The sequence below is a fragment of the Phalacrocorax carbo genome, chromosome 5 (genome assembly GCF_963921805.1).
Source record: "Phalacrocorax carbo chromosome 5, bPhaCar2.1, whole genome shotgun sequence".
NCBI classification, from domain to species: Eukaryota; Metazoa; Chordata; class Aves; order Suliformes; family Phalacrocoracidae; genus Phalacrocorax; species Phalacrocorax carbo.
This window is the reverse complement of record NC_087517.1, coordinates 40,404,931-40,428,560: the sequence shown is the minus strand read 5'-3', so window position 1 is coordinate 40,428,560 and position 23,630 is coordinate 40,404,931. Positions and strand designations below refer to the sequence as shown.

The following is a 23,630-nucleotide window of genomic DNA, read 5'->3' as shown; positions in this document are numbered from 1 at the left end:
ATAAAGACAGAGGCATCATAGAAAAAAGTTGCAAAGATACCATTCTGTATTTCCTCCGTATAAAATCTCTCAGAGGAGGAGGTAAAATAGCTAATGGCCTCTATGAGGTGGTATCCAAAGTACAGAAACGGTTTCAGCAAAACCCCAAATATGAGATAAAACTGAAAACCAGTGTTTGAATAATAACTCTTGTAAGAAAAACATCACTAATCACAGCAGAACACAGCAGACCAAGCAAACTAACACTAATCTTTAACACAAACTGCAAAAATGAGAACATGGTGCTGTGACCAGCAGCTGTTGTTATCTCCAGCCCTTGAGCCCCACGTTGGGCGCCAAAAAAGACTGTTGTGGTTTAGCGGCAGCTCAGCCCCACAAAGTCGCTCGGCTCACTCCCCCACCAGTAGATGGGGGAGAGAATCAGAAGGGTAAAGCTCGTGGGTTGAGATAAGAACAGTTTAATAACGAAAATAAAACAACAAAAATGCAACGGAAAGGAAACAATGAGAGGCACGAAACCTGGGGGGCAGGGGGGAAGGGAATGAACCACCGAAACAACCTGCACACGACACAGCCGCTCACTGCCCACTGACCTGATGCCGCGCCTCCCCGAGCTGCAACTGCCCCCCCTTAATATACTGGTCATGGGGTCACATGGTAGGGAATGAACATGCCATTGGCCAGTCGGGGTCAGCTGCCCTGGCTGTGGCCCTGCCCCTCCCAGCCCCCCGCCGACAGAGTGTGGGTAGCGGGAAAGGTCCCCAACCACCACAGTGAAGAGAATTAACCCCTTCTCAGCGAAAACCAGCACACCCTTACTTTCTCTTTTGATTTTACATTGGCTTTCATTTTTCTCACACCATACATGCCATCCTGTTGCTTGAATTCAAGAAAGACCAAGAAAAAGACTGCTTACCGTTCTGGCATCCCAGAGAGATAAAGTCTTGTCAGCAGAGCTAGTGAGAACAGAAGAAACTCAATGCTATTGACTAAATCTTCATGGCCACACATCATATATCTGCATCTCTCACTGCAAAAGAAAATTACAGAAATACAGCACTTGCCATTCAGAATAATAAGAACAAGAGATGAGTTTAGGTCAATTAGTAATGCAGTCTATATACCTTTCCTAGCTACTTTTTAGAAGAAATGAACATTGACAGCTATTCATCGCCCAAGCACTACACCACAGAGAAAATAAAAACCCCAAAGCAGTTAGTGTTTGCTTCCCATTAATGAAGGCTATAGTGGGAAGGTCAAAAGAAATGCAGAAGAGGGTTTTAAAAGATAGATTGAATTGCAAGGAACCACAATGAAAGCACCACTTTATGTTTCCTGGGTGCATCCTCAAAAGTCTTGTTGATGTAGAATTTAAAACAAACATGGATGAAAAGGTAGGACAGGGACAGCACCATTTCCTTTTTAAAGGTATCTTATTCCTTTTTGCCTGCAAAGTGCCTAAGAAATCTATAGCACCATGCCAACATGCACCCTGAAGAAAGCCAGAGAGAGCTGGCAGCCTGACTTTCTTCTCAAGGTCTGCAGAAAGACTTCTAGAAACCAAGTGATGTCTGGGAGTTCTTCACTGAGGGTAAAGTCTTCTCACTGTGGACACCCAAGAGGCCTGTTCCTTGAAGAAGAGGTCTCTTACTACGGATGAGCCCCACCAGTAGCCATTAGAAGCTGTAAGTTCTTAGAGGAGATGTGAGGAAACAGAGGTGAACCCGAAGCCTGAAGGTCTTTACCATGAACTGACCACAGCTCAGATGGAATTACTGTGACATGGTTCTGGAAGTTCTTTCAAGGCTGAAGACTTCCAACTATTCTGCCTTCTGCCAGCTGATCAGCTATGAAGTAATACCCTACAGGTTCTTGTTTTGCTTTCTTATGTTTTTGTTTTCTTATCTTTTAATGAGTTAACTTCTGAAACAACACTATTGATCCTTCTCAGTTCAGGGTATGAATCTGATACAGATCTGATACAAGATGGGAAGCTTTTCCTGTTGTAAAGAATAGACACACAACCACTACGACACTGCTGTAGAGAATCAGTCCTCTCACAAAACAGCTGAAGTTGGCTATATAGTTATGATCTTATAAAAGTTTTTTGGCTTCTGGTTTTTTCTGCATGCACACCTAAGAATGTTCCTTAAACTGGAGTCCAGGAGAAGAGAAGGAAGAGCCCAAGGGTGCCTCACCAGGACAACACAGAACATGACAAACTAATCCGGGATTACTCAAACTGAACAGAACAGCGAAGACTTAACTCCTACACAAGCATGTCAAGAGGGGAGACAATTGAAATGAACCGGCATTCACCACTCATGGCTTTATACAGGAATTGCCTATGCTGATACGGGTTTCAGTCTATGATTTTGTTAGATATACATGAAACTTCATGAATTTGCAGTGTTTGTGTTGTTATATCCTGTGAAAACATACAGGTAGGTGAGTAACTATGGAAAAACGTAATCAATGTAAAGTCAGGAGCAGTTCTGTCCTCTTTCTTCAGCTAAGTCAAAAATAGTATGAAAAAATAAAAGCCAACCACCGTCATAAATTATTACAGCTTTCAGCGAGACCTCTGAATTTTATTCCCTGTCCGTGTGATTCTGACAGTAGAAACACACCTTCCCTGAGCTGGCTGCTGAATATATCATTGGGGCTTGCAAATTAGATGACTGGGTGGCTCTTAACTGAGAAATTTCTTACAATATTTATTAAGGAAGCTGTCAGCAGGGGGAATTAAAGATGTGATTTTTTTTTTTCTTTTCTTCCTGCCTGTATGTCACCAGAAGAGTCTTGGAGCTCTTGAAGGTTTTGTATCAACAGCACAGAAGCTCACTATCTGCAGATCAGATATAAGCCAGTGGAGCTAAAAGGTTTTGAAGGGCACTACCCCGATCACTGATCTAACAAAGGGACTTCCCAGACCTATTTTGTTGCCTTTCTATTTCCAAGAAATAGAAATGCTGCGCTGAGCTGAACACTGAACGTGTCCCTGCAGAAGGGATAGCAGAAGGGAGATATGTTGTTTCTAAGTCGAAATATTATCCAGGAAATATATTTTTAAGGAATATTGGATTCCACTGGCATTCTTTTAGAGAATCTATGTTTTCCCATTACAGATAATACATAATACTATTCAGTATTATCTGTTATATAGACCACATGTGTTATTTTATCACAAGGAGTCATTTTAAACTAGTTACAAAGTATTGTGGCTGTTAGAGCTCAATGCACAAGATATTCATGATCACTTGATATACAACAATAGAATAACTTCAAAAATTTATTGTTTCACAGTCTCATAGTAATGCTTTACACCACAGAATATGCCTTTCCCATCTCAGATCATATACTTTTATTTGTGTATAGGTGTGCTATTTTTTAAAAGTGACCAATAATTTCCTGCTTGCCTGTTACGCTGTAAGGACTTCCAGTTGCTGAACAGATTCTGACAAGAAAATCCTGCTGCTGTGTATTTTTGTGGGCACTTATTAGTTTTGAAAACATAGACAACTTTACATACCCCAGTATGACAGTGTTCCACCTGAAGAAAAGGTGATATTTTCCTGTAATAACAGGATGCATCTATATCCTTTTCAAAGGCGGGGGAGAACATCTTCAACCTGCTTGAGGGAGCTTGGGGTGAAAGAACATAGGAAAAGTAAGGAAAGCAACAGAAAAAAGAATATTTTGTTTGTGAGTCACTGACATAAGACACGGACCATCCCAGGCAGACAGGCTGCAAGAACAGGCTTGTGAGAGATTAATTAGGTGCCAAGGCAGGAAGGCCCATTCAGAATCCCTTAGCAAGGTGAAAATGGACTAAAGTGATGGACCATGACAGCAGCAGAAGGGAAGGAAATGATTTGTATTTTTCTATCAAGAACATAAACACCCAGACCTGATGCAGTTGTCTGTCTCTCTCCTCGCCACTTCCATATCACTGCGTACTGATGAGCGAGCTCAGGCTCTCAAGATTTAATTTACCACTCTGGTAACTGACTGACTGATATTTCTAAGAACCTCCAACTGCTACATTAAATAAACTCATCTTTCCTTCCAGCTGAGATATAATTTCAGCAAGACTGCCTTGTATATACGCTACCTTTTGGTCAGAAAAGGGAACATTTTATTTAGGTGTTCTTTTTCCACAAAAAAGTAGTTGATAGGAAGGGTAGAGCATCACCCTATTTTTCATGGGAGCTCATATTTTTATCCAGTGGTTCGAGTTTATCTACATTATAACAAATCTGTAGCAACACTCATTATCTAAGTTTTTTGCTTATTATGAACACAGCCTCATGGATATAAGCTTCACCATCTCTGAACATTTTTAGTTCAGAAGAGGGAGGGACTCATCTGTGAATACTAGGTTAGGCACTTGCAGTACTCTTGTTCCTTACAGAGACAGAGAAAGAGGTCCTGTATAAATTATGCCATGGTACAAATACTGCACAGTAGTTCAGTATTTTGCAGATTGCATTCTGAACCTCACCTCAGACACCGATTCCAACCCTCATCCTTTACCTGTGTAATTACTACTTTTTCAATGTAAAACATCAGTTAACACATTTTCTTGACTCATGACTAATTATCCTCAGCATTCTCCTTTTCTGTATAAAGTCAATTTCCCTTCCGTTAAATCCAGGTGAGGTAATGGTGTCCATCAATAAATCAGCCTTTATTCTATCTCACCAGGTTTCGATTTTTCTTAGCAGGTTCAAACAAACATGGACAAACTGTTATAAGAAGCACACCTACACCATGAATGTTGGCATTTAAATTAATCATACCATTATCGATACCACTAGCTCAACAGTGATGGGAAAATTCTACTTGCTCAGTTTTGAGAGACTTCTCTTCTGGGAATTGCATGCCAGAATGGTTCATTCAAATTCAAAAGGGCTTTCAGTAAAATTGCATTGAAAACAGAAGATATGAAATACTTCCACTTACATAAGACTTCGCTGAATATTAACAGGCTGCCACCTCTATACTAATGTACAATAGCAGCCAAATAATGCACTACTTAGATATTTCATCAACTGTACAATAACTGAAAAGAAAATACAGACAGTGGGTAGAATTCTCTTACCCTGTATACTATCCTACCTACACAGATGGGGTTAAAACTCAGTAAGGACAACAAGCTGGCACACCCTGATGGGAACATTTTACAATTGCCTGGTACATATTTATTGCTAAAGACTATACAGGGCACAAAGCATTGGACAGCCTGCAGTGCTCCACGCCAGCTTAGTACTCATTTCCAAAGACACACAGCAAACCAGAGCGACAAGTGAGATTACATGTTGCCAATTCTATTGCTATTTAAAAGTGTTTTAAAAAAACCCACAGAACACATGCTTACTAGCAATCCTAAGAAAACAGGGCAAGCTCTTCCCCCTTTCTTGATTTTTTTTTTTTCTAAAGCATGTGGTTTCTATGTCCAGCTCCAGTTGGAAAAATTGGGGGGTGGAGGGGTGACACCATTTCAATGATTAGTTAGGTAGTCATAGCTACTTATTTTATTGCTGTGCCATATTAAATCTCATTTCAAGCATGGTAATTAAAAGCACCTATACAGCCAATTGAAATTAATGAGATTTTAAGCATGCACTTTTGAGTCAGTGCCTCTATCAACTATCTTTTTACATGCCTTCCAAAGGAATACATTAAATGCACAAACACTCTCAAACTGTACTATCTTTCCCAACAGCTACTCTCTCAACTCATCCCACAGAACAAACACTAAACTAAACCCTTTCTCACATCTATTGAATAACGTTCTTCCATGTAACCTGCAATCATGAGCAGGTAAAATGTCAAGGTAAATTACACCAGAAAGTCACCTGCTGTGAAGGTAGACACAATATTTCTGAGCAAGTTGTGTAAGGTCACACAACCACCAGTGATATAATTGTAACAGTTAAAAGGTGCATACTTCTAACAAAACCAAATCCTATCACTTTCCCATTATATGGCTTTATCTCCAAAATGTGTTTAAATTAGGCATAGAACTTTTCTAGCCAAGATCAGTGGGCAAGTATAGTAAATGGGCTGGCTTAAGGCGTTAAAATGCCAGTTTGTTTTATGCTGTTATAAATGCATCCTATCATGTCTTTACATTTTATGACCTCTATTTTATTTCTAGGTAGCTTCACATATGACACATCCAATTATTCATGTCAAGAATGTAAAACTACCAGTATTTCAGTAAAAAGTGCCTACCATCATTTATGACAATGATTTTTTTTCCTTGCACCACTATTTCAGTAAATGTAACACATTTTATAAGACATTGACATGTGGGGACACTTCCTCTATAGCGGACATTTGTCTCTGAAAAGATACGTGCCAGCATGATGCTGTCAGTATAAGCCACTTCGTTCAATTATTGCTTATCTTCAATAAAATGAAGCTCTTTTCAAATTGTGAACATTCATTTGTGCCCTCTTTCAAACTGGTGTTTGACACTTTGAAAATGAAGTGTTAAAGTATACGCTACTACTGTTTGTGTGAAAATCTAAACAATTCTTCTCAAATATTTATATTTAGGAAGAAAATACAAATTAAATCTTTCTCTGTGTAATTTATCTTAACACTCAGCAATCATGGAACTTTTTAATCGTGCAATCTCAGTGCTCTGCAAAACAAAGAGCAGTGACCCAATTTAAAAGAAGCAATAAGTTAGGGTTTCTGTAGCAAAGGTCAGTTTGCAGTTACTTCTGACTTATTAAATCATGTGAAATCACTTTATATTGTGGGTTTCAGATAATTTTAATTGCTACACTTTTTAAATTCACTGTGAGCAGAAGCAGGATTAAGTATTAAACCTTTCTGTCATCACTCACATCAGAGCTGCTTTCAGCTCAGCCAGGTAAGGCTGGCTGAATCAACGAGCATGGTGTATAAGTCCTGCTCCTACTGGAAGCAACACCAGGTTTGCCATTCATGTCAGTAGGAGCAGGATCAGATCCAGGTTTATCACCACAGGAGCCTGACAGCTCATGCTTTTGGTCTAGTGCACTGTAAATTGACCATGTAAAAGGAAACTGATCTCTGAAGCAGTATGGATTTAACTGGTAAGTTCAAAGGTGCAATTCTTTCCCTTCCTCCAACCTTTTCCTCCTCCTTCTGCCAAAAGCAAAGGCTTAACAACTAGGAAGGCTTAGCCAAGGAATGAAGAACTCCAAACATGATATAAATGTTTTATTAATATTTTCTAGGTATATAAACAAACATTACTCATCTGACTCGCAAGTTTACAAGTCTGCAATAAAATACTGTTACATCCTTCTCTTAGACCTCCTTGAGAAACATGAGAACTTAGGAGTCATAATCTTAAAACATGGAGCTTCTGAAATAGATCAAATTACTTCTTTTAATTAAAATGACATTTGACAACTTTAATAGTTACATTTTTGTCTTGCTCGATAAGTTTTGAAGGGCTGTAGCTGTTTATTTTTCATAATGCAGATTTCTCCTCTGAAATTTAGCAAAGTTCTTTTCCCCTTGCTTTTCCCCTTTCCTCAGGAGCTAACTGAGCATGGCAGTTTTCCTTTAACACCGATTTATAAAGACTCAACCGAACCGTCACCAGCCCTGCTTCAGTTCCTGTTGAAATCAGTAATAAAAACTACAGTGATTTAGTAGCTGAACAGATACCACCGTGCTGCAAGTGGGAACTGTCACAATCCTCTTCTGATCCTGCTTTCATAAGGAACACCTTCCCGCACAGAGCAGGCTTCTGTGCTCACACAGGATGCAACTCACTTTCAGGTAAGCCCATAGTCCGGACTGAATTTGTCTAATATATTGCAAGCCCTCCCTTTTAGCAAAACTCTAAGAGAAAAACTGAAAGGCAATGTCTGAGCATGACTGGCCCTTCACTTTGGATCTCATTTTATGAGGTCCGAGCACACTGAGGGCTCCCCAGCCCAGTCTAGTCCCAGATATTTTGGGGTTCAATCTTGCAAGCACCATGTAAGTGTTAAAACCTACCTACAGGAGGAATGTAGGCCAAAAGCAAGTTCATTATAGTGTGCCCATTAGCTTGTGTTTAAACCTTTTGTCCAACTCAAAATACAAATATGGGCTTCTATGGTGCCACCTCCACTAGTGGTGCACAGCCTTACTACCATTTACGCATTTGTGAGCTGTTAACAAGCTACTCAGTCAACAGCAACATCCAAACAGAACATGAAAGCTATTTTGTTGTGTTGCATTGGAAATTCATTTCATCTCCAGGGACCTTGCCTCCTTACATATTTTGCTGTTCTAAAAATTACTTTGTCCTGTTTCTATAACTTGAAAGAGCCTCTTGGCATACAATGCCCAGAAAGGGAAAATTGAACATACCTGAGAACACAAAAAATACAAAAAAGCACATACACAACAGAAAAACAGGGCAATGTATTACATTAAATGAAGTCTAATAGCTTGAACTTCAGATGCAGCAAGGTCTAATAGTGAGGGACATTTGGCGAAAACTCCCCTAATAAATTTATAATTAACCAGCAGAAAGCAATGCTCCAGTCAGGTTTCTATTCTGCAGTGAAATTAGATAACAGCCAAATAATCACAGTCCTTGAAATAGTGTTCTATAAATGCAGGAGAAAGAGGTAGCAAAACTTCATGCCTTACCTTTGGGATTAAAATGTTTATTTGTCTCAGTTCCTTGTAATTTATGTAACAGAACATGTATTACTGGAAAAGTAGCCAATTATAACACCATATTAATTTTTCTGGAAGAGCTTTACTATACATATTTTAGTAGAAGCTGTGTATTTATTGAGTGTGTGGAAACTTCCACTACTAGTGAGATACTGATCAGCTTACTAATACATATCACTGAGAAAAAAATACTCCCAGACAAAAAGCCCAAAGGCAAAGTTTTAAGGACACACTAGTGTCGGACATAGATTTGACTGCCTGATGCTAGCCTGAGAAATAATAAGAACCATTCTTCTCTACCATTGATTACTGAGCATGTTTCTGTACAGAGCACACACAGATAGCGGTTGGTCAGGTTTTACAGAACAAGACTTTCACAGGTACCACATTTGGTTAGAGCTATCTAGCAAAAGCAGACAAGAAAGAAATATAAACAGTTACATTATCTTCTTTCAGTGATTTGAATACTACTCAAAATCAGGATCTATTCTGATAAACATTGAGAATAACAAGTATCCTTAACGATGGCTTTATATGTTTTTTATGAGTGAAAAGTGCAAGTTTCTGAATTAATAACGTTCTACTTAAGCTTTCACTAGAAGGTGTGAAAAACTAACAGTGTATGCCAATAATCTATCTTCTTTCTTATTGGCTTGAAACATGAATAATGAATCTGCTCATAATAATACTGAAGGTTTAGCCTCGTAACATTTTACATTTCTTTGAATAAGTGAAGTGTTGTGTAAGGAGTACTATTATGTATATTATTTTCTGTTTCCAGATAAAGGGTTTTTGGTGTGAAGCTTACCTTTTTTAAAAGGAAAGATAAAACAATAAGGTGTAAAATCTCCACTTAAGAATGGTTTAGAGTCTTTTTGTTCTAACCTTCCCCGTTAATGGTATGATTTCATATCAATATAATTAAACTTATATAATCACAGTGTGCACCCAAAAGAAGTGTCATTGTATAAGAAACACAGTATCCACAATTACAAGATCAGATTGATTTCTAAAGCAATATAGTGACGCTGTAGAATCCCTTACAGATGCTATCTGGAACTAAGCATGTCTTTAAATGTAAGTATTTTCGTAAATGTTCAGCTGAACCAGGACCAGAAGACGCATCACTCTGCCAAACTTAGCCTAAAAATAGCAACAGAAATTAGTACTTCCACAGCTGTCTCAGACACACCAACAAGTGATCATCATGAATTGAAAGAACCATTTTTTCATGTGTAGCTGTTCTGGATCGAGTCACAGTAGTAAGGGAGGCCAGAGAAGCCTGAATGCCTCGGCAGCTCACCAGGTCCACCCTAACAGCAGAAAAAAGGTTGCAGTTGCCAGGTCTGTCTTCTGGAGGGCAAGGAATACGTTTATAACATTGCAGTCAGTTCCAAGAGGGCAATTGCCAAGATTAAAGGTTTTGCAATATAGCACATATATTTTTATACCAGATTGTAATATATTCTTCATTACTTTTTACTTTGTAGGCTCAGTTGAACTCTGTACCTTGTCAAGGTATCTTTAAAATCTCACTAGTCAACATCTAATTGTTGGCAGCACCAGGCATGTTTCAGCTCATGGCAACAGCTGTTGCAAAAGCTCACTTTCCATTGAAATTGGCCTCCAAATCAACTTTGATAATTTATTTCAGCTACTTTAGTTTGAACAGAAGCATGTTACTTTCAGTGCAAATTTTTCAGAAGTGAGATGCATTGTTATATGCTTCAGCTTTGGATTACTTTCCTTTTGAGAAGGGCTGTTTTTTTTTCCCAAGGTTAGAATCAGGTAAATAAAAATGCCTTTGAAAGCCATGGGACAGGAACAAGATTTAGGCATTTATATCCAAAAACTAGATCTTAATAAGCACCCTTTCCAAGCAACCACCTTGGTCGTATACAAAACAACTGTCTTGTAAATATCAGTAAAGGACTGGTGTCTGGGAACGGTCTGAAGTATTGTTATCCTGAAAATATTTAGCAATTTGTAATCTGTCAGAAACAATGAATTTGTTAACACTAAGGATCTCAACTTAGCAGGCATTCCCAGAACATCTGTAACATATGCCTATGGGATTTGGGATTTGGACCCCAAATAAAGTGCATTGGTATGAACTCCTAACGTGATGCAGGAGTGCGTGCCCTAGATTCCTCAAATTTCCAACTCTAGGTTTAGTTCTTCCCTCTGCCCCAGAAAAGCCAACACATATGTATTAAATCATCCATTCATGGCTATAACTTTCTAACCTTTTCTCTGAGTCTGACTATATGATGAAAATAAATTCAGCCAGCTGAAGAAAAAAATTTCTCAAGAGCAATGGTCACAGCACTCAGAGTGACAAGATCTGAAGCTGTCCCCTGCCAAGACCGGCTCTTATATTTCATAGTTATTGGCTGAAATGCCATTTCAGTCCTTAGGACAGGAACTAGAACACAGTCTTCTCTTCCTCTGAGATTCCTGGTTCTCCCTCACAATATACAGAAAGCATAATCATCTATCCCAGGGTTACTGACATCAATCCAGGGGCAAGGTGCACTCAGGTTCAGAAAGATGCATGGTGATGCTTATATTATTTTCTGACTCTAACCCTTGCTCAGCACTTTCTGCAAATCAAGCTTCCTTAAGGGATTTTTTTGTTGTTGTTGGACAGTTAAAGACAGGAGCACCAGAAATCACTTATTGAAAACCATAGCCTTATTTTATTAAACAATTATCTCCTACTCCCTCAAGGCATATGGGTACTAGATAATCAGATAAGCGCAATCTCAGTAATAATAAAATAGATCTAAACCATTTAAGCAGACATTAAACACTGCAGAACTACTAGGAGCATGTTTTCTGCTCAGCAGTTCTGCAGCCAAATAAGCAAAGTCTCGGTCCCTGGTGACAGTGGGTTATCCTCAATTATCATATCAGCTGACATCAGCATTGAACCAATGTACTGTTTTCACAGTCAATACAGAAGCTGCCATGTTTTTATAATTTTTGACCTTTTTTTTTTTTTAATACAAAAACTTTACAGGGAGGAGTTAGCCTTTTCTGGCTAACTCTGAACAACTAAACCCAGATGTCCCTGGATTTCATCCAAGATCTTACTGCTGTTGATTATGAAAGATAACAGATGGATCACCGCCATGTGATTTAATTTTTTTGCGTGTGTATATTAATGCTTATGTTAGAACTGTTCTATTCAAACAGGTTATTGTACAGTTTTAGGCTTCTGCTCTTCAAATAAAATATTGGGAAAAGGTGAGCCATCTAAACTGAATATTCAGATCTCCGTTATGGTGCATTTCAAGCACCCTGAAGAATTTCTTTGTAATTTCTTTTATTGTCTTCCTTTTCATCACTTATTTCTCTCTGCTACTTGATTAGGTTGGTAGATACATGGCATCATATGCACAACTATTGACTGGTCACACATAATACAGAAAATGAGAAATGTGAGAACAAAAAATAAAATTTGAAATGTCTTTACACTGGAAGACCAGATAAACTTACTATGCTACACTGGAATGAACAATTTCTGTTGAATCCTGATATCTTACTGTGAAGCTAATTTAATCTATTTCTCCTGAAAAGTCACTGACAAATGTAATAAATAATTGCTTTTCATAGGATTTTAAGTCTGTAACAGTATATAACAGCACATTTTAAAAAAATGCTACTCCTGTAACACTAAAGTCTAAAATACCTTGCCAAAGCCTACTCCGAGTTCATCCCATGGAGATCTATCATACCACATTCTCTATAACTTTGTACATTTAGGATGAGATTTCCGAACTTTCCTGACAATGCCGTGTCTCAGATTCATATAGCCTTTGGGTGTCTACATAATCAATTAGATCTTTAATGGGATTTTCAAAAGTGATAATGTGCTCGCTCCAACAGATTTTCAATCAACCCTTCAGGCACTTTTAAACACCCAGCTCTTCATGCCTATCAAATGAAGAGAGCCCACCCTCCAACATCTGCTTAGGTGAGAACTTTGTTACGTGACTTTACCAGAATTAGGCAGAAGCTGAGAAGGAGATGATTTGTCTCACTGAAGAACAAGAAGTGACTCTCTCAGGGCTTCTGTTTGCTAAGACTAGACATTACTCTGCATGAAGGATGACCTAGGTTTTCACTGTTTCTAAAACAAAATCCTTGCCTTCCTTCCAAAAATAACCGCTGTTGTAAAACTACTGACGAAAGTTAAAAAATGAACAAGAACTATATAGGAGACCAGCAGAATAAATCTAAAGAACTCAACTACATACACACAGATTTTATACAACTGACTTAATTCAGCTATCATCCCTCAAAAAAAAACCAAAACAAACAAACCCCAAAACCACCCCCACCCCTACAAAACAAAACAAAAAACCCAAACAAGAACTCCACCATTAATTTACCTCAGAATCCTTTTGGTGGTTAGTGATGAAATGCCATATAAGATAGAAAAAACAGTAATAGCACTTCACAATTTAATTTCACCAGCGGCCTTTTTTTTTTTTTTAATATGATATTAGATTGACATCTCTATATCTTAATCCCGACCCATATTCAGGAAGACTCATGTAAGCAACATGGGTAACTTACAGTGTACAACACACACATAAAGGGACTTCTGCAAGCTGTGTTCACTGAACATTACACGCAAAAGCATTAAGCACCAAAACTATACGTACACCATGAATGATTCTACCAGAAGCTGTCTTACTGTTTTCTGATATATAAAAGAAAAGCCTTTTTTTGATAAAAAAAAGTCAGATAAACAAAATCCTAATGTCTCAAATTCAAAAATGCAATGGCAAATGAATGCTAGAGGCCCCTCTTTATTTATTACTATATTGCAAACAAGGGACGTTAGTCCTTCTCATTTTTCAAATAAAAAACTATTTTATTGGAAAAAAACCAACAGTCAGTTGCAATAGTGCAGAGAACCACGACAGCCTGGGCCAGTACTGTGGTATTGTAAATTAGTATGCAGTTACACAGAATATTAATGGATGGGTTTAATCTACAGAATGCAGATTCACTGCATAAAAAGCAGTGTTACTCTTGTCATATGTTAGTTTATTTTTTCCATATTTTAAATTTGCTGAAATTCCTTTAGACCTATTAAATGAGCAAATCCTTTTTGAAAACAGTACAACATGGCTGAAATGCAATAAATATAAGCACTTTAATATTTAAGTGAGGAAAATGAATTTCAGTGTGTTTTCAAATTGGTTTTCTTCAGTGCAGAGTTTCTTTATTTGTCCAAATAAAATGGATTTGAGTGGGTGGCAGCTTTAAGGAGATATGCAGCACCGTTCAATGGCTTTGTGAACTTGGGAAGATATTATGAATAATGGATTTGCTGTGCTCTTAGACACGGAGCCGCAACAAAAAAAAACAATACCATTCTAGGTTCTCTAATAATCAGCTGCCGGAGTAAGGAATGAAAAGCCTGCCCTACTGATTTAAGCTACAGGTGCTAGCATTTTTGTTCAGATCATCATAGCGACTATGGGACTGGCTCTGTGTTTTCAGCGGGAAAACTACTCAAACACAGAGTGTGAAGGACTAAATTCCAAATTCCACCACTCTGCTTCTTTCTTCTTACAAGCCCATGTTTATCTTATACCTGTCCCCCTGCTCCAAAATAGAACTGGAAAGGGCTGTATTTCCCTCTGTCAACAGCTGGAGGAAAAACTTGAAACACATGCACAATATAAGAGTACTGGTTTAGTTTCCTTCTTTTATAGATCTGAACATATACCCCACTTCTCAAGGGGAGAGAGTCCTTTGCTTTATTTAGTAATTAATTTTAAAAAATACTTAAATCTTGTTAGCAAATTACTCACTCTTAAGCATGAATGGAAACAACATCCAACAATTTTCAATGTAAACAGATTTGACCAAAATAAATTTGAGAAGTGTAGTTCTCAGTCCTTTTGAAAAGAATCTGCTCTCAGTCCGATAGAAAATCAGAACAGTTTTGGACATCTAATCCATTCCTAACGGTGTGCAAGATTTCAATGCTTGACACCACAGGACTGAAAAATGCAGCAATTTCTCTGAGAACTCGACATTTCAGAGTAGGAGGAGGTAAGATACCTACCTACTGAGGTGGGATGATCTTATGCTCATTTTCTTCCCAAACTTGCAAATGCAAAAACTGTTCACTTTACAGGCACAGGCACATAAAGTAGTTCCTCATATGAGTATGTCTAAAACCATATCGAAGAGAGGCTAAGTGATCAGGGTCTCAAATTCTGGTCCCAAAAGCCCAACTGGTGTATTTAATAACTAACAGATCAGTACTTGCCAAGATTTTAATACTGGCATTGTTCTTCTAGAGGTTGTGACATCATCTTATCCTGTTGGTAAATATATTGCCAGCAGGTCACTACTAAAATCTTCAGCTGCACATAGCAATGCTTAGTTTATACTACTGTTGTAGGTGCTGAATATGTAATCAAAGTATTGTCAAGTCTTGAGTGATAACTTGATAAGAATTAAAGGTTGACACACTTAGAATTAGGTTTTTGTCAAGCCACAGTGCTAACTGCTAATTTTATACCTAGTATTGTATACTGCATCCTCAAGCCCTTATTTTCAACTTAACTTTCCAAACACAGTTAGCTCAGATCTATATTACCTATATTACTATGAAACAAACTCTGATCTAAAAATGATCTATGAAAAGGGCTTTTTAACTAGTAGAACAGAACTGCTGAAGATCACATACAGTATTTTTATTTTTTTCTTAGAACTTCAGAGAGAGATACAAGCATAACTTCAACTGTGTTCACATTGAGCAGCTAACTGGCATGCCCTTTATGCAACAGAAATGGTACATGACTATCTGCTCCATATTAAATAATTCACAAGTTTTATTGATATTTTATTGCAGTCTCAATATTAAGACTCTATTACCTAGAATTTTGTTTTGGTGACAGAAATGTGTTTGAAAGAGATACTAAAATATAAAGAAATTCATCAGGTTTTCATCAAATGGATAATTCCAATACATATTTAGTAGGTTTCCCACAGATACACATGCCTTTGCAGGCTCTGAGTTCAGTAAACAGATGCATAAAAATTGTCTTTCAGATGGTGAACTGATTCGTAGCTGGGAAAGATATTGGCCAGCCTAGAATGAGATTTTAGCATGATGTTGTGTCTCAATTCACATCAGAAAACCCACTCTGAATATTGGAAGTGCAGAAGGGAAGTTGTCAACATTTTTGTTTTTTTCATCCTGATCTTCACTTCCATTAAGGCAACCCCCCTCCCCACCCCCCCATAGTTTCATGAGAAGCATCAGACTGGCTTTGTAAACAGTTCAAAGGCTTAACCACTTGTGGATATAAGCTTTATAGCTTTCAAAGTCTACTCTGAAGATTCTGAGATCAGGCTCAAAGAAAAATCCACACAAGGTACCAAAGAAATTGTATTATATGTATGGTGTCCTACCATTTAGGGAAATTTAAGATTTAGGACAGAAATGAGCCCCAAGGCTTTTAAAAACTGTCACTGGGAAAAGAAGCTACTGTTGGGCTGAAAATTATATTCATTCACATTTTAAGAATGTACGAACACAATTCCATGTCTTCCAACTTCAATACAAGACCCAGGAAACCCTTTTTGTAAGTTAAGACGTAATTGTTTAAGGATTAAGATGAGACTCATGTTCATATTCCAACTGAAGCTAATCAAAGATGAACGTAGTTTGCTCTAACAGGGTACACATGGTAGACAACTAGAGTTCCAGCATTTAGAAGAGAAAATAATCTGGCAATACAAGATTTTGTGTGAAGTCTGAACCCTTAAAAAAATAAAAAAGAAAAAAAGAAAAAAAAGAAAAAAGAAAAAAAAAAGAAAAAAAAAGAAAGAAAAAAAGAAAAAAGGATAGCAGAAAAAATTAAACCCCCAAAGCATCACACACACCCCTCTGAAGACTGCCTGGAGCCAGAGGACAAGAATTCAAACAACAGGAATTTATATGTCTAAAGGCATCCATTACAGCAGACTTTTAATTTGCAATCAAATGACCAACTCATCGAATTCAAACTAGAAGGCATTAGCAGCTGAAAATAGTTCAACATCCAGGTGGATATACCTATCAAAGTACTGCTGCTTATGAATAGTAAGAGGCATTCCTGTTCTTGTTAATTCACTGGAGATACAAGCAGGGAAAAAATCTACAATTACATGTGTTGCAGCACACTGTGATTTTGCACTTCAACACATATCACAGACTATATGTGTAATATTTGGACAAACTGGTACTGACAGGATATGGTTGTGATGATTGAAATACATCATTTTAATGAACTGTTGTCTTCACTGAATTCTATAATAATATCTGACAGCTTCCACTGCTGTATGAATTACTCTGTTGGTACAATTCATTTTTGTTTTGGTTGGTGATACCGTAAGACAGTATTTCTAGGAAAACAGGTTAGGTAAAGAAAAGAGTGCCAGTAATGAGTGAATGTAACATGAAGGAGAAAGAAAATGGCTGGATAATGAGCCTGGATACATAGTGAAAAACTACACTATGACTGAAAATGTGCTGAATGTCTGCAGTGCTGATCCTTTGCATTCGAATACTGATTGTAGGACAGTGGAAACACCCTGTCAAGATCTGAACAATATTTTGCAGAAGCCGTAGTTATACCTGCACACTTGCAAATAAGACAAGGAATTCAACTTGCACATTGTCAAAGAAGAAAAAAAAAACCCTGAGCCTACTACAGTATACAAGATCAAAGTGGACTAAGTTTTCTGGACCTGCCAAGGTGGTTTGGTTAGGATTTGATGGAAGGAAGCCTAAATATTACCTTCATAATTCATCCTGCTCCTGAACTAGCTGTCAAGGAATCTAGGAGGCGTTTTGACAAGGTAAACCAAGCAGAAAGGTGTCCACCTTACAGAAGATCACTTTACCTCAGCAGTTCAAACAAATAAAGCATTCTGCTGTCCAAGAGGAATCTCTCAGCAAACTATACAAAATTTAGGAAATTTGTGCATCCCTGAGCTGACAACTGGAACAAAAAAAAAAAACCCAACCGCATCGAATAAGTTTTTCCATACCATATTGGATGCTGATATAATGGAAGCAAGGAAACTGATGAGATAAGAAAAGGATACAGCCTTTTATGGAAATCAAGTGCAACTCTGCTATGTTTCCATAAAAGAAGGTGGAAATCTTAGGTAGGTTACTGATTGTAGAGTTCAGATAAGCCTACTAGAAATATTTGCTGAGAGAACTCAGACATTTTAGAAAGCAGCTCCACTCACCACACCCTAGTTTAAAAAAAATATAGTAACTTGATTCCCCCCCCCTCCCCATACTCAAAAACTGCTGTACATTTCAAGACCAGTAGCAGAAACCAGAACACAAAGCTGTTACATTTCTGTCTTTTCAACACTTTAGAAAATAACTAAAAATATTTTTGACATTTAAAAAAAATACTGTCATTTAACTACTAAGAAATTCAAATATGCTTTTTATGTACAAGCTAAATTGCCATAGACAATTCCAGTAAAAACCACTGAGAACATTCATTTATCTAGACCAGTAGCCAACAACCACCAATACAAACATTTCAGTGGAAGCTACACAATTCCTGTCATGTTTAACAGTGTAAGACCATGGAGACATGTTTCTACTGTGTCCTAAATGGCAATCAGTTTATGTCACATAGTGTGTCCCTAATGGTGATTAGTTTATGTCAGAGTCTTTGTAATATCTCTAATGGCAAATGCTTTTAATTTCTCTAAGTATACATGTGCGTTGAACATTGCTATGCAACTGCAAACAAGTCCAGTGTTGCTTTACCGCTGCATCCTTTAAGTGACAAAGAAATAATAATCATATAAACATGTTTCTCATTAAAATATATTACTGCTAAAAATCCAGTTCTGATTTTTCTTCCTTCTGACCTTGTAGGAAAGTTTGAAGACAATTCATTTTGACATTTTTTCAATGTTGCCAAGGAATGGAGAGTTTGGGGTTTAATGATGGCTTCAGTACCAACTGACTCTATTGCCTTGAGTAAAGCACTTCACCTCTTTGCTTGGTTTCACCAAATGGAAATACTTGTATCACTTCCCCGTTCAGACACTCCATGGGAATTAGGTGGCTCATCTGTCGTTTTGGACTTGCAAATATGTGACAATATTAAACATTTCTCATTATTAATGCCCGTTGTCTTGTACTAACTCTGTAATGTGATTTAAATAAGTTTACAATACCGAGTTCAAGCTACACTTAAGTTTTGTATTTCGAGGTTCATGTTTTTCAGTATTATGAAGATTAAGCCATATTTTCCCCTTATCCAAAAATCTATGCTTTGGATATAATTTTTTCCCCTGATAATTCACATCTTCAAATTGATTGTTACAATTGGCTCTCTGGGAATTATAACAGCTAGGTTTTAGACTTTCTTTGGTCCTGAAAAATGTGTTATGGAACTCTAGCATAATTATAAATTTGGAGACCTGGTCATAGGCCTCATTTTGATTTGAGGGATTAATAGCAGGCTGTCTCTCTAGCACTCCTCAGAGGATTCCAAAGGGAATTCTCCTTTATCAAAATGGCAAGCATTTCCTGATGTGCTGTCAGGACAGACATTACAAACTACCCAAAGATGGTCCTTCCACAGTTCTTCTGAGTTCTTCTACCAGCCTTCTAATTTCCTGGAGGACATTTGTCTATTCTGAAAATAGATTAGCTTCACTTTTACTGGAATCAATTAAACATGGTATCTGGCCAGAACAGCTTGTGGCTTCTGTCCCACTGAAAAGCGAGTCAGATAAGTGTCATCTGAAAAGAGGTATTTTGACAGGGACTGGATACACGCCCTCATTCTGATTGGAAATGTGAAAGTATGGCTCCATTCTGAAACTGGACAATCTTTATGAGTTTTTTCAAAGGAGATTTTATAGAGTCCTGATACAGATACATTTGGTGTAGTGAAAAATAACTACAAATCTGATAGTATTTCATTTAAAAGCTGTCCATTGCCTAAGGGAAAAGGAAGAAAAAGAAACAGAGTATGAATGTAAAAGATGCCAAGAGAAGTCAGGCTAAACTCTGCCTTTTCACACCGCTCTGATGGTACAAAGCAACTCATTTGACTAGCCAACTTGGCAATTTAAGCAACATGAACTAACTTCTTTATTGAGAATACAGAAAAAAAACCAACCCCAACCTCAACCAAAACTGTAACAGCAGTGTAAAATCACCCCGACCATGTCTTGCACTGCACACTGTCAAGATGTGTTAATAATAAAAAATGTGCAGGGTCATCATTGCATTGTGCCATTTCAAGGAAAGCTATAGTTGATTAGGGCCTTCTAATTAAACGATATCCATCCAAGCTTTAAATCTTTAAAATGTATACTAACCCTAAATTTCCCAAAATTAAATGCTTCTTATGAGAACAAATAAAACTACAATCAGCAGTTATCAAGTGGAGAGAAGTTGTAACAGAAGCTAAGAATCTCAAGGTAGGCTTAAGACCAAACAAAGGAATTATTTAAATAAACTAGGAATTAATTTGTGTCATATACGTCTGACACTAGCTAAAGAAGTGAAAATTCCCAGTCTTGTTTTAGAAAAGGAAAAGGGGTCAACAATTACTTTTGTATGCATTTGGAAATAAGTATAAGAATATATTAATACCTTAGTAACAAGGCACTACATTATTGGTTGTACAGGATAATTAACAGTGTTCATGATAGATTAGTGTCTTTTTTAATTTGCACCTGAACAAATGCACCAAAGGATGGTAGCAATGACTGAGGACTGATGTATACGAGTACATTTTCCAGAATTTTAAAATAAAATGTTCATTATGACAGAAATTTCAGGGAGCTATACAAAAGTTACTGTATTAAATGAAAAGGAAAACAAATAAGAGATAGCTTAAAAAGCAGCAAACAGAAAGCAGCAATGGCTCCAATTCACGGACATTTATTTATTCACCCTGAGGTCTGCTGCAGGACAGTACAGAACTGCATTTCTCTGTGGCCTAATTCTGCCATATTTTGCAGTACTGAAAGAAACCAGATTAAAATGGAGAACTGGCCCAATGACTATATAATGGATAAATTGGACAAAAAAAATTCTGAATGTTCTGACTTTGATGGAAATAATTTCACAGGCTTAAAGCATAAATGACAATGTTTGCATTTAAAATACAGTCTACAGCATATGTTTGCAAAACTAAATAACCGCCTGTGTTTACATGAGATATATGATGTTCAGTTTGATTTGCATATCAGAGATCAAGCTGTAAATCTCTGACGATATTTACAGTTGGATAATTGAAATTAATCCTGCCAAAATGACTTTGACAGTCCTGAATTTATGGTCTGAGAAAACAATCCTGGAACTGTTTGCTGAGCTATTAACGTGACTGGCTATATATTTTCAATCTGAGCTATGCGCACAAATTATAAGCCTCTTCCTTCCTTCCCCCACTTCGCGTTCAGGTTGTTTCCTATAATCACTAAGAAGATGGGATAACCTCGAAGACAGGAGACATGCATGTGTTTTGCTGGTTTTGTTTTTCATGTTTTTCTAACCGTGGCAGGTACATTACCTATCCTTTTTTTCCCCCACCTGTAGATGCTATGCCTTCTTCTTTGTAATTTCCTTTAAAAGCACCCAATTCTCCCAGCAGAAAGTATCAAGAAGTTCCAACACCAGAACTCAGACTCCCCCAAATCCTTCAGTAACTTGGAACGTGGTTGCATCTCAGCATGTAAGGGTGTCTTCAGGGAAGATGAAAGGTGCTTGGATTTTTGTTTGTTTTCATTTTGTTTTTTAAGCTCAGATAGTATCTTTAAGTAGAGGGCACATAAGTTGTCAAGGAGAGGAACACTTAACTACAAAGCTAACTCACATCATCCTACTGGTAGGAATGCCATTTGTGGCTAGATATATGACAGAAACTTCCAACATACAGAGAAGAAAAATGCTTGTGGATAACATCCATTTAAATAAAAAAATCAGCAGTAGTTTCACCTAATAAAACAAAACCCAAAAAAGTAGCAGGCTGAATTTTCTTATCATTGGCAAAGAATTACATAATTTATTAAAACTGTTGGCAGCCTTTTCCTCTTTAAGAGATGTTGCACCTTGTATTCTTTGGACTCCAATAATGGATTTGATGATCGAGGGGTTACACCTGGGGACTGGGTGCAAAAACATAGCAAACACCCTCCCCACTTCCCTGATACCAAGTTTTTAAGCACAAGGAACTCTTGTGGGTATTTCAAAAAGCTATGTTTATAGATAAAAAAGTATGGAAAGAAAAAGACAACTGCTACCTGTTACAGAAATGTATGTATTTATATTTGTAGCATTTATTTATAACATATCTTTTTTAGAAAGGTGGCAGTGATAGCTTTGATATTCATCTTGCTTTCTTTTTCCCCCTACAATATGCTTCTTTCCCGGACTATTCAGTTTGAAAGCAGGCATCCACCCAAATATGTAATATTAAGGAAGAAAGACAGCTCTCATTTATAAAATGTTAATTCCTTATTAGTGGAAAGAATAAATCACTAGATTTATCTGAATAACTGCGATCACAGATTATTATTATCCTACCACAAGTAGATTCTCTTGTGCTCTGTCCCCTATTCGGGCAGACACCTGGAGAGGGAGAAGTCTAAAGATGACAACTAGATAAAGACATATTCTGTGAGGATGGGAAGAAAAAAATTTTCTAAGCATCAAATTCCCTTATGATAAGCCTGCTCCACCTTCCCATTTTGTTGCACACACACACACTGTAAAGCACTCTGAAGGGGGTTACATATTTATGTTGTACCTAGCACAGCTGGCTTCCTTCGTATCAGAAAACTCCAGGCACAAAACAAATTTACAGGTGACAATCTGGGAAACATCTAGGATTAGTGGTGCCAAACTCAGCCAATTAGCTTCGCAATTAGTACTGCCAAGCCAAAATGCACTGCAGGCTCTTTTGTATAGCATTTCTGTATATAAGCATCAGCAAATTAACAATCCAGACTGGAAATTACCAGCCTGGTTAATCTGTCAATAGCTTTCCCATATTTCCACTTCTTGCCATATATTCTGCACGGGCTGATTTTTCACTTGAATTAGTCAACGTCGGCATAAGGGTCAATTGCGGCTGACTGTTCTGCAGAGTTAGGTCTTCAGGCGGGACGTCTTAAGCTTGAAACAGCCGTGTCTTGTCATCGAATCCTTTTTCACAGAAGCTTTTCAAGAGCATCCAATTTTTCCATTGTACTCATTTTGTACTAAGTGCATATACCACATACACTTCTACCGCACATCTTGCAAATTCATCTAAACAGATTAGCTAAACAGAACTCAGTTGTCTTTTGGACTTAGATAATGTAATGTAAATGAACACACGGGCTTTCATTGTGAACAGACTGAAAGGCCGTCAGTGAGGACTCCAAGTGAGGCTGTTTTATCTGATACTCTGAATACTCCTACTTGAAGTATACTATGCCATATTTTTGTGGCACCTCCTGTTCCCTTTAGCCACTGAGATTTTTTTCATGACTTAAGGTTTCAATAACTATATGCTGATAACTAGTCTTTCACATCATGGGTGTGCTCCTTACTCTCTTATTTTCGAATGCAAAATGCACATCAGATACACTGAAGGTAGAAATGAGAGTTGGTAATGAGTATGAGTGGGAGGCATGGGTTGGTGATGAAGATTTGCTTTGATTCCTCTGACTACAAAAGCTTCCTCAGTAGAGAAGGTATTTTAAAGTGTCTAAACAAAACCTTTGTCTATGCAAATTCAAAACCATTCTGACATAAAATTAAACCTATTCTTAGTGTTATTTCTTAAAGGTCATGAATATGCCATAAAGGATGATCAAAGTATTAAAATCCTACAACAGGTTAAGGAGAGGCAACAACACAATATATTTCCAGTGTTTTCATT

At 37.5% G+C, this 23,630-nt stretch overlaps 1 long non-coding RNA gene across 1 annotated transcript in view; it reads right to left on the bottom strand.

Annotated features, from left to right (window-relative positions):
• Positions 1–7,267: 7,267 nt before the first annotated feature.
• LOC135313416 (uncharacterized) overlaps positions 7,268–23,630 on the bottom strand; it is a 42,465-nt gene continuing 26,102 nt past the window's right edge. The window contains exon 3 of the long non-coding RNA XR_010373067.1: positions 7,268–7,369. This is a non-coding gene — a long non-coding RNA (uncharacterized LOC135313416). The remainder of the gene's footprint in view (positions 7,370–23,630) is intronic.